We start from the raw sequence: 9709 nt of genomic DNA on the forward strand, positions 1-9709 counted from the left end.
TAATACTTGCCAAAAGGCGAGCAAGCTGGGCGGTCTCAGTTCCACCCAACTAAAAAAAAGGGTTAACAAAGCCGCAGCACCTTAGAGAATTTATATTGTGAGAGACCATAAATTATGTCGGCCGCACAAAGTAAGATTCCTCCTTCTGGCCATAGCCAAAATATTGACAAGAGCTTGAACTACTCCAACAAATTTTAATTGCCACAGGCGATTCCTTAACTGGGAAAAACCTCTAGGATTTACTCGGGACACAGCAAGAAAAATGTGCACAATTATTAGCAAAAGCATAAGGAAGGATGTGTAGAAATTGTTTATTAATATGATTTCGAAAAATATTCTTAAGGAAATATAAAGCACAGCATTTAGAATGCCAAATCATTAATTATACATGTGATCTTCAATCATTTTAATTTATTTTATGAAAGCTATATGCAAATTTAAAGAGATATAAATGGTATATTAATTATTAATACTCCACTCTACAAATATTTGAATAAACTAATAACTTTTCTTGGAATGGTTAACTCTTTCTTGCAATGCATAGTTAAAGAGCGCTTTAACCACAGAGCCATCGAATTCAGTCAAGGAAACGGAGGCAAAAGCTGGCTGGCACAATGGGGAATTTCAATTTAACACCACAAAGGACGACCTATGATAAATTGCCCGATACAAAGAGTTATGAACACGAGGTGACCCCAATAGGCATTTAAATATAAATCAAACGCTCGCAATGAACCCAAAGGGGGAGGCCCTTCTTTGGCAACGACCATTGTCAAGGTCATCCCCAGGCTGCTATCCTGTTGCCTCGTCTGCCTGTTTTTATTAACATAAAACAGCCGTATAGTATGTAGTTCTGGATGCCCAGGGCTTTGATGAATCTGAGCAGAGACCCCAAAATACAAATAAAATCAATGCGATGCCTTGGAGGGCTTTGTTTTTGTGCAACAGCCAAAGGAATGGAAATGGGAATGAGAATAGCAATAGCAATAGGAATAGGACTAGGAATCGGGGCTGGTGATGTGATAAATGGTTTTCACGTGGCGCATGATAAATGTTAATTCGTCAACAAAAGCCAAGCAGCTGCTGATTCCGTTCCAGCCGAGACATTGACCTCTGGCCCGAGGCCACTCTCCTCAGGTTGGGTAAACGAAAACACATATGGCCTACATCCGTCCATTCACATGCCCTCCTTGGGCCAGGGATACAAACGGAACTCTGGAGTTCTGACCTCTTCCTTTCTTCGGCCAAACACAATCAATGTAATTACTTAATGCAGGTCCTGAAAACATTGCCTTTTGATTGCGCATCTGCAATTTAATTGGAAAGGCCAAGGACGAAACCGAGAAAAGACAAATGGCACAAGGCAAGCAGTGACGGGAAAACAGCAGGTTATTAGTTGAGGAATTATATTATATTTAAAACTCCTGTTCCTTGCTGAGAGATATTTCTCCTCTATTAAAAACCCTGGTTAAATACTCCTAAAATTTCCTTGGCACCCAAATAATAATTGAAGCACTTTCTTAAGACCCAACTCCTTGACAGCACCTACGTCACACGCCGAACCATTGAATGTCAAAATCCATTTAGTGCTCGAGACTCGTAAGCAGCTTTTAGTTTGAAGTTTAATTTTCTCTTACTTTGATTTACGCAAACTAAAAAGCACTCGACAATGCCCCAACCTATCCTATCTCCTCCTCCTGCTGTTTATCCAGCTCTTTCTCTCTCTTTCGGCCCTGAAAAGTTGAATTCTGGATTTTGTAGAGTGTGCGGCATGGAGTCTATGTGTGTGGAGGAAGAATGCCCTTTTATCTGTTGCAGTGCTATTTACACAGGTTTCACCGAGAACTACTACACCACTACTCTTACCTCGACTCCTTTTGTTCACCAGCTGCCAGCTGTTGGTAGTTAGGACTCACTTTGGGTGGGCTTCATTGGGCAGAAGGTGTGTTTGTATGGCTGTGATTAGCAGTCCTTTAGTGGCCCAAGCCGAGTTTTCTATTCACCTGAGAAAGGTGAGTTTTTATTGACAAATCAAAGTTTCAAATCTCATAACTACGGCAAAAATTCAATAATTTCAACTCCGAAAGCGTTTCTGTGCTAGTTTTTTAAGGGCTAACAAATCTGCATGTTTAGTTTTAACATTTAAAAAATTTAATTTTTTTTGTCAAATTTTGACAATTTTAACGATGAAACCCCTTAAAAAAATTTTAAAATATTAAAAAAATAAAAATTTTTCCGGACATAGATAGATCGATTCGCCTTTTAGTGCTGATCAAGAATATATATGATTTATAGGGTCGCAAATGACTCCATCACAACGTTTTATGCTTCTGACTGAAATTACAATACCCTGCAAGGGTATAAAAATCGTACCAGAAGTTATGTAAATGTTCCTTGCAAATACTGTCATGTTGAAAAAATTGAAGTCATGCCACAGGTACTGCAGCTATTAATTTTAGTTCCAAATTCAAAGCAGTTGAAGCAATCTTGTCAGTCAATTTCAAACAGTTGGTCAGATAGCTGGCATACATGGCGTATACTTAACGTGAAACCCCTTAAATTAAGTATCCCCAGTGTGTGTCTTAAGGGAGAAGGATTACCAATTTACAAAGATATTTACTTCCAATTAAAATGCAAGTCAAATAAGAAAAATAACAAACTATGGGAAGTGGAAGTTTATATACCAAAGTAGTTTGCAATTGAATTACCAAATCGAACAGGAAATCCATTATAACTAATACTAAAATATTCGCACTCTTTGAATCGATATTTTTCTATGACAAATTAAAGTTCCAAAAACTCATAACTAAGCCATAAATGCATTAATTTTCATTCGGTAAGCTGTCCTATGTAAGTTTTTATTAGGGTAATAAATCAGCATACTCAAATTAAAATGTAAAAAAATCATAATTTTTGACAATTTTAACGATAAAATATAATTACACATTTTTGAAATATTTTGAAAAAAAAACTTTCTTCCAGACATAGCCAGATCGATGCTGATCAAGAATATATATATATAGGGTCGGAAATGACTGAAATTATAATACGCTGCAAGGGAATAATAATATACCAAAAGTTGGCGCCAAAGTCAGAATCAGTTTATAAACTATCATATGGGCAAGAAATCTATGACAATAACTGAATTAAATTTAAGCTAATTGGCAAAGCTTATTCTATATCTAGACCTCATCCCACCTATAATATCTATATACATATATGATATAATTGTCATGCTTAGGACTTACCGCAGTAGTGGATACTCTTCTTCTTGATTGCTTAACTTCTTCCGATTTAGAGTATTGTTGGTAACTCAGTGATCCAAGTGATCTTCTTCTTGGTTATCCATTGGCCGGCTGATATTTTTGTAGTCGAAGAGGAATCACAATCACAATCACTATCACTAACGATCTAAACAGTAGGGCGGCCGCGGACAGAATGAGGCCGGAGCTGCTGTTGGGCCTGTATTTATAGTAAAGAGCGAGGAGAGTAACAGAGAATGTTAGAGCGGGAGAGCGAGAGCGTAAGAGGCATCTACAGAGGTGGGCACAGATAGGCAGAAAGAGATGGAGAGCGCTAGAGAGCGATAGAGAGAGGCGATCACCAGAGAGTTGGACATGCATAACGATCGATCCTATGGAAACTATATGATATAGTCGTTCGATCCGGCATATATGTTAACTAGTGGGAGTATATTAAAGATAAACTGCAAGGTTTCATTCAAATAGCTTCAAAACTGAGAGACAAAGAGATAGACAAACATGTTTGTGGACGCTGATCAAGAATATATATATATATATATATATATATTTATATACATATATATTCTAATATGGTCGGAAATGACCCTTTTACTGCAAGTGTATAAAAAGCTTCTTATGTTATGACGTATAAATTGTAAATTTATTTTTCAGTGATATCTAATTTGTATAAATTTTTAAAAATATTATTAGATTCGGGTTTTTGGTTTAAAATAAATAAAATAAAGCACAGTTCAGTCAGCTCTCCAAGTTCCTATTTTCAAGCAGTATTTTCGAACCTTTTTAAAACCTAAACCCATCTAAGCATATGGTAAATTCCACTTTCTGCACAGATAATCTCCATTTATTGGAAAATCCCTGCGAAAAATTGCCACAGCTGTGGCCAGGACTGGAGCTGACCATTTTATTTATTAAAATATTTATTTAAATGCAGCCCAGCTGCTGACTCGCTGCCCCCCTCTCCCCTCCTCACTCTTATTTCGAATGAAAACAAAAGCTAGTCCGAAATGGAAATAATAAAAGTGAAAAGTTCTTGCTGGTTGCATATAAAAATGTCTGACACGTTGCAAAAAACAGCTAACAAAAAAAAAGGAATAGTAAAAATGAGGTACAAAAAAATATATAGTAACTGAAAGAACAAAAACGCTTTTGGCCAAGAGAGAGAGAGAGAGACACGGGAAGTGAGTGAGAGAGAGGGAAAAACTAACAAACGGCGGACAAATGGCAAGGCTAAGTCCAAATGAACACAAAAACAAAACAGAGCTCACACACACCCCACCCACACACACTCACACTCGCATGGCCATAAAAAGTCACTCAAGTGGTATTAAATGTACCACCAAGTGCAGTCGGCATCGGGAAATGGCAAGTGGCAAAACTGAAACTGTAAGAGGAGCCGCGATAGGAGAAGGTCCTGGAACCGAAACGGAAACGGAAGCTGGAAGGAAGGGAGCAGAGCCAAGCCCCGAGGAGCACCTGGCACAAAAGGTTAAGGATACATCCCGACCCACCCACTCACACAGAAACAGAGATCGCATGTGTACACTCGCATGTGAAAATACAGAAATCTGGTTGCCTTAGGAACCGACTTTTAGTACCCTCTAAAGGTTCAAAAGAAAAGGTATACTGTATTATACCAGAGAAAATTCCTTTTCAGAGAAGATTAATTTAATAAATAATTTATTTGCATTAAAAGTTATAAGGGAAATCACTATTATTTTTAAGACTGTGTGTGTAATGAGTATATCCCAGTCCATCTCCCTGAAAACTTGTTTCCCCGCTTCATTTTCCGTGTAATTTTTGATTGAAACTGAGTGCTTCCACTCCCACTCCCTCCGCCCACTTATTTATTTTGGGCAAAACTTTGTCCGAAGCTGTTCGAGGCATTAGGCATTCTTTTACACTTAACTGCCAAAAAGGTGGCAGTGGCGGCGGCCAGCTGTTGCTTCTGGCCTAAGGCCAATCCGAAGCTCAATGGCCACGACGCTTTTAACCAAAAAATTTTATTGTGCACTGGCACGAGACAAACAGGCGAAAAATGAAAGGACAAAAAATGAAATAAGGCCGCTGCAGCACTCCGCCCTTGAGACACGTTCCGAGAGCCAAATAAAAGTAATAAGCGAAAAAGGGTTTTTCACTTCTGAACATTTCTGAACACCGCACACACAGCTTAGCTCACAGCTGTTCTGCCAGCGGCACAACAATGGAAATGTTTAGATAAATTAAACCAGGACACGACGACTATTGCGGTGCACCGAAGCCTGCAATACCCTTGCAAAAAAAAAAAACAGGGGTACGGGGAGCGGTTTAAGGGGTCAAAATGAAGAGGAACAACACCTGCCAGCGACAGTCACTAACTGGGTCAATTTAAGTGGCCCCCGCGTAAGTGGTTAGCTATTTTGCCCACTCGTCTTCATCAGCAGTTAAAACGATTGGTTTGTGATGCAGGAAAATAAATTGGAAATTTCGTAAATAAAAGCGGGTCGTTAAAAGGAAATTTTTAGTATACACATAACCTCAGAATTTCCCATAAAATATATGAAGGAAGTTATAAATCTATTATTATAAACTATATCATATGGCTGCCATACAAACTTCGGCGTCCTGAAGTTAGCTTCCTTTCTTGTTTTTTATTTACCTTTAATATAAAAAGCTTAAGGGATTTAATAAACAATTAAGGAATTTTGCAGCTGAAAGCACTGAATACCTAATTGATCTTTTTTGGTTTTTGATGAAGCCGGAAAAACATTGAATAACATTGAATAATTGATCCTTTTGCCACATTCCACGCCACTGAATGGACTTGTTGAGCAAACAAATATACAATATATTCAACTCTGTTTGATGCATGTATAAATATCTAAGCTAAAAAATCCATTTGCCATTCCATTTACCATAAATCTACAACTATTTTGGCACCGAAATGTAAGCCAAAACCGAAATGAAAGCCAACAAAGCGGGGAAAATAGGGAAAAAATGGACGAAGCCAACAAATACACACTCACACACATACACTTGAACAATTTTCACTTTTATGCAACTTTCGTTTAAAGCAAAATAAAGGGGGGTCCCGGTAAGGGGGCTGCATAAACTTTTACCAGCTCATAAAACGCTCAGAAACAAGCGAACAAAATCGAAATCGGCCATAAAAATTGCACAGCGGGGTCAGATTCACATTCAGATTCAGTTAGTGGGGGCCTGTGCCACGTTGAGATTGTGTGCTTGGTCCGGCGGATTGATTTCCTTTTTGGGGGGAAAACCAAGCCAAGCCAAGTCAAGATGCAAGTGCAAACAAATGAAAAGCAAACGCCGGGCGATGAAAATCAAAAGTAACGTTCTTCCACTTCTACTTCGACCAACTTTTCCAGCACCGATACTAAAAAGATTAAGGTTTTTCCCCGAAAATAACGTTGCTTAGGAATCGCTCAGCCGCCCCGTTGGCCCCGCCACGTTCGAGACTATTGAAAGTTTTCACTTTTCCCATGCATACTTTACGGCGCTCCGAGTTTTCCCAGGCAACATCAGCAGCAGGAGCGTTTTTTACGATCCCCCGCCCTCCCCCTGATTTGGGCCCTCGTAAAATAGCTGGAACAACCATCGCCTGATGGCAAACGTGTTCCAATTAAACGCCTAGTGCCCCGTCCCGCCCCGCCCCGCTCCCGTCTCCGCCATGACGCGTATAGTTAATTTAAATGAAATTTGTAAATTTCGTTTGACGGCACGTGACACATGCAAATATGGCAAATAAAAATTACAACTCATAAAAATTGACTCCCCCCAAACCAGGGGCATTATTTCGCCCATGAAACAGTGTAGTAAATGGGGACAACACGGCGAGAAAATATATAAGCATTAGGTTCAAGGAAGTTTGATATTACCAAAAATTTAATAGAGATATTCTCATATTTTTCTGTTATATTTCCCGATCTTCTTATTACAGCTGTATGATACAGTCGTGTGATTTTTATACCTTTGCAGGATATTATGATTTTATTTAGAATAGGATAAAATGGTAATATAGCTTCAGTCAGAAGCTTGTAATGTAGTGAAGAAGTCGTTTCCGACCCTATAAATCATATATATTCTTGATCAGCATCAACAGGCGAATCATTCTAGCCATATTTTGAAGTATATTATTTTTTTTTAATTTTTTCAACATTTTTCAAGGGTTTGAAATTAAAATTATAATTGTCAAAAATTGTAAAAAATTTACATTTAAAATAGAGTATGCAGATTTATTATCCTAATAAAAACTAACATAGGGCTGCTGTCCGCATTAAAATGAATGCTTCTTTGGCTTAGCTATGAGTTTTTTAAATTTTGATTTGTTGAACAAATTGTCATATAAAAATGTGAATAATATCGACTAAAAATTGGTATTATAGTTTTCGTCAGACGGTTCAAACGCAGTGAAGGAGTCGTTTCCGACCCTATAAATCATATATATTCTTGATCAGCATCAACAGGCGAATCTTTCTAGCCATATTTTGAAGTATATTATTTTTTTTTAATTTTTTCAACATTTTTCAAGGGTTTGAAATTAAAATTATAATTGTCAAAAATTGTAAAAAATTTACATTTAAAATAGAGTATGCAGATTTATTATCCTAATAAAAACTAACATAGGGCTGCTGTCCGCATTAAAATGAATGCTTCTTTGGCTTAGCTATGAGTTTTTTAAATTTTGATTTGTTGAACAAATTGTCATATAAAAATGTGAATAATATCGACTAAAAATTGGTATTATAGTTTTCGTCAGACGGTTCAAACGCAGTGAAGGAGTCGTTTCCGACCCTATAAATCATATATATTCTTGATCAGCATCAACAGGAGAATCTTTCTAGTCATATTTAGAAGTATATTTTTTTTTTAATTTTTTCAACATTTTTCAAGGGTTTAAAATTAAATTATAACTGTCAAAAATTGAAAAAAATTAATTTTTTTTAAATTTTAAATTGAGTATGCAGATTTATTATCCTAACAAAAACTAACACAGGAGCGCTTTCCGAATTGAAATTAATGCATTTTTGGCTTAGTTATGACCGATTTTAAATTCACTGTCGTATCTAATTGGAAACTGTAAAGTTAAACAAACTTCTGCATCCCGAATATAGCTTATTCTTTCCTCGTTTAAATTTATTTTATTTATTTGTCATATTTTCTTTAATTATTTTAATTTACCATTTCAGTGTGCTGCTTTTCTCGTAGTGCACTTAAAAAAACGCGAAAATGTCGCAACTTGTAGCTGTTCCACAGCTGCCACGCCCATACGCGCCATAAAAATGTAACTTAAGGAGGGAGGAGGAACAGGACGAGCAGGAGGCGGAGGAGCAACACAAAAGCGAGGGAGAAACTTGACTAGGGGCACGGACTGGGGCACTTTAACAAATTGTTCTTATGCCTTAAATTCCGAACACACACACTCCGCAATTTAGCTTTTGTTTCCAATGAAGCGCAAAGTTGATTAAAATGTTGCAATTCGCTATTCGCTAATTGAAAGGCAAAACTGTCGTTGCCCTGCCTACAAAACGTAATTGCCAGTCGAAAGGGAGAGAGGGAGTCTGCATATCCTCATCAAGAAATTTACGTCTAGTCAATCAAAGGTTAATTGCAAATTGTTGCAAATCAAAAGGATTTCATTATGCGGGCCAGGGGGTGGCAATATACTAGTTGAAATGTGCCATAAGTTGTAGTAGTAAGTAAGCCATAAAGTTTCATCGCAACTCGAACGAGCACCCAGTCACTCGCACTTCACATGCATTTTAATCACATAAAACTCACTTATCCTGGCAACATTTTGCGTCACTTGTAAGGAGGCAAGTGTAAAAGCGATAGACGCACCCAGGATGGGATAAAGGGTATGCTAACTATAAGGATAATGTGAAAAGTGACATGAACATGGGAGAAAATATAATTGCAAAGAGTGAAGTTGTTTTGTAGCCAGCATAATTCCAGGAAATAATGAGGACCTTTTTAAATATTATAAACTACATTTTAGAGAGTGTGTACAAGTTGTACCTACATTTTCCCTCTTGTGTTTTTTTTGTGAGCACATTTTCCTCAGAGTATTTGTAGTACATACATGGCGTATGCGCAACATTTGCCGGCAAACAAATTTATGCGGCAACATATAAATCGTGTAACTGTAGCTGCCACAGTTGCTGCTACTACTACCAAAAACTCTCGCTACGCAGCTGCCGCTGAAGGCAAATAGTTTATGCGAAAAAAAGCATCACTTTGCTCTGGCAAAAAAAGAAAAAAAAAAACAAAAAAAATAGAGGAAGAAAAGTTTGCAATTTGTTCGGCACAGAACATCTTAATTTAATAAAGTGCCCAGGGAAAACTGAATGGGCGGCCAGTAGCAAATTTGGAAATTGTTTGGCCTGCACGCAGATAAATCTCAATTAGGGAATGCTTGAATGCAGCAATAAACATTTGGGCCTCGAAAT

This window comes from Drosophila serrata, unplaced genomic scaffold (assembly GCF_035046125.1).
Source record: "Drosophila serrata isolate PLE 108 unplaced genomic scaffold, ASM3504612v1 contig_334, whole genome shotgun sequence".
Taxonomy (NCBI): Eukaryota; Metazoa; Arthropoda; class Insecta; order Diptera; family Drosophilidae; genus Drosophila; species Drosophila serrata.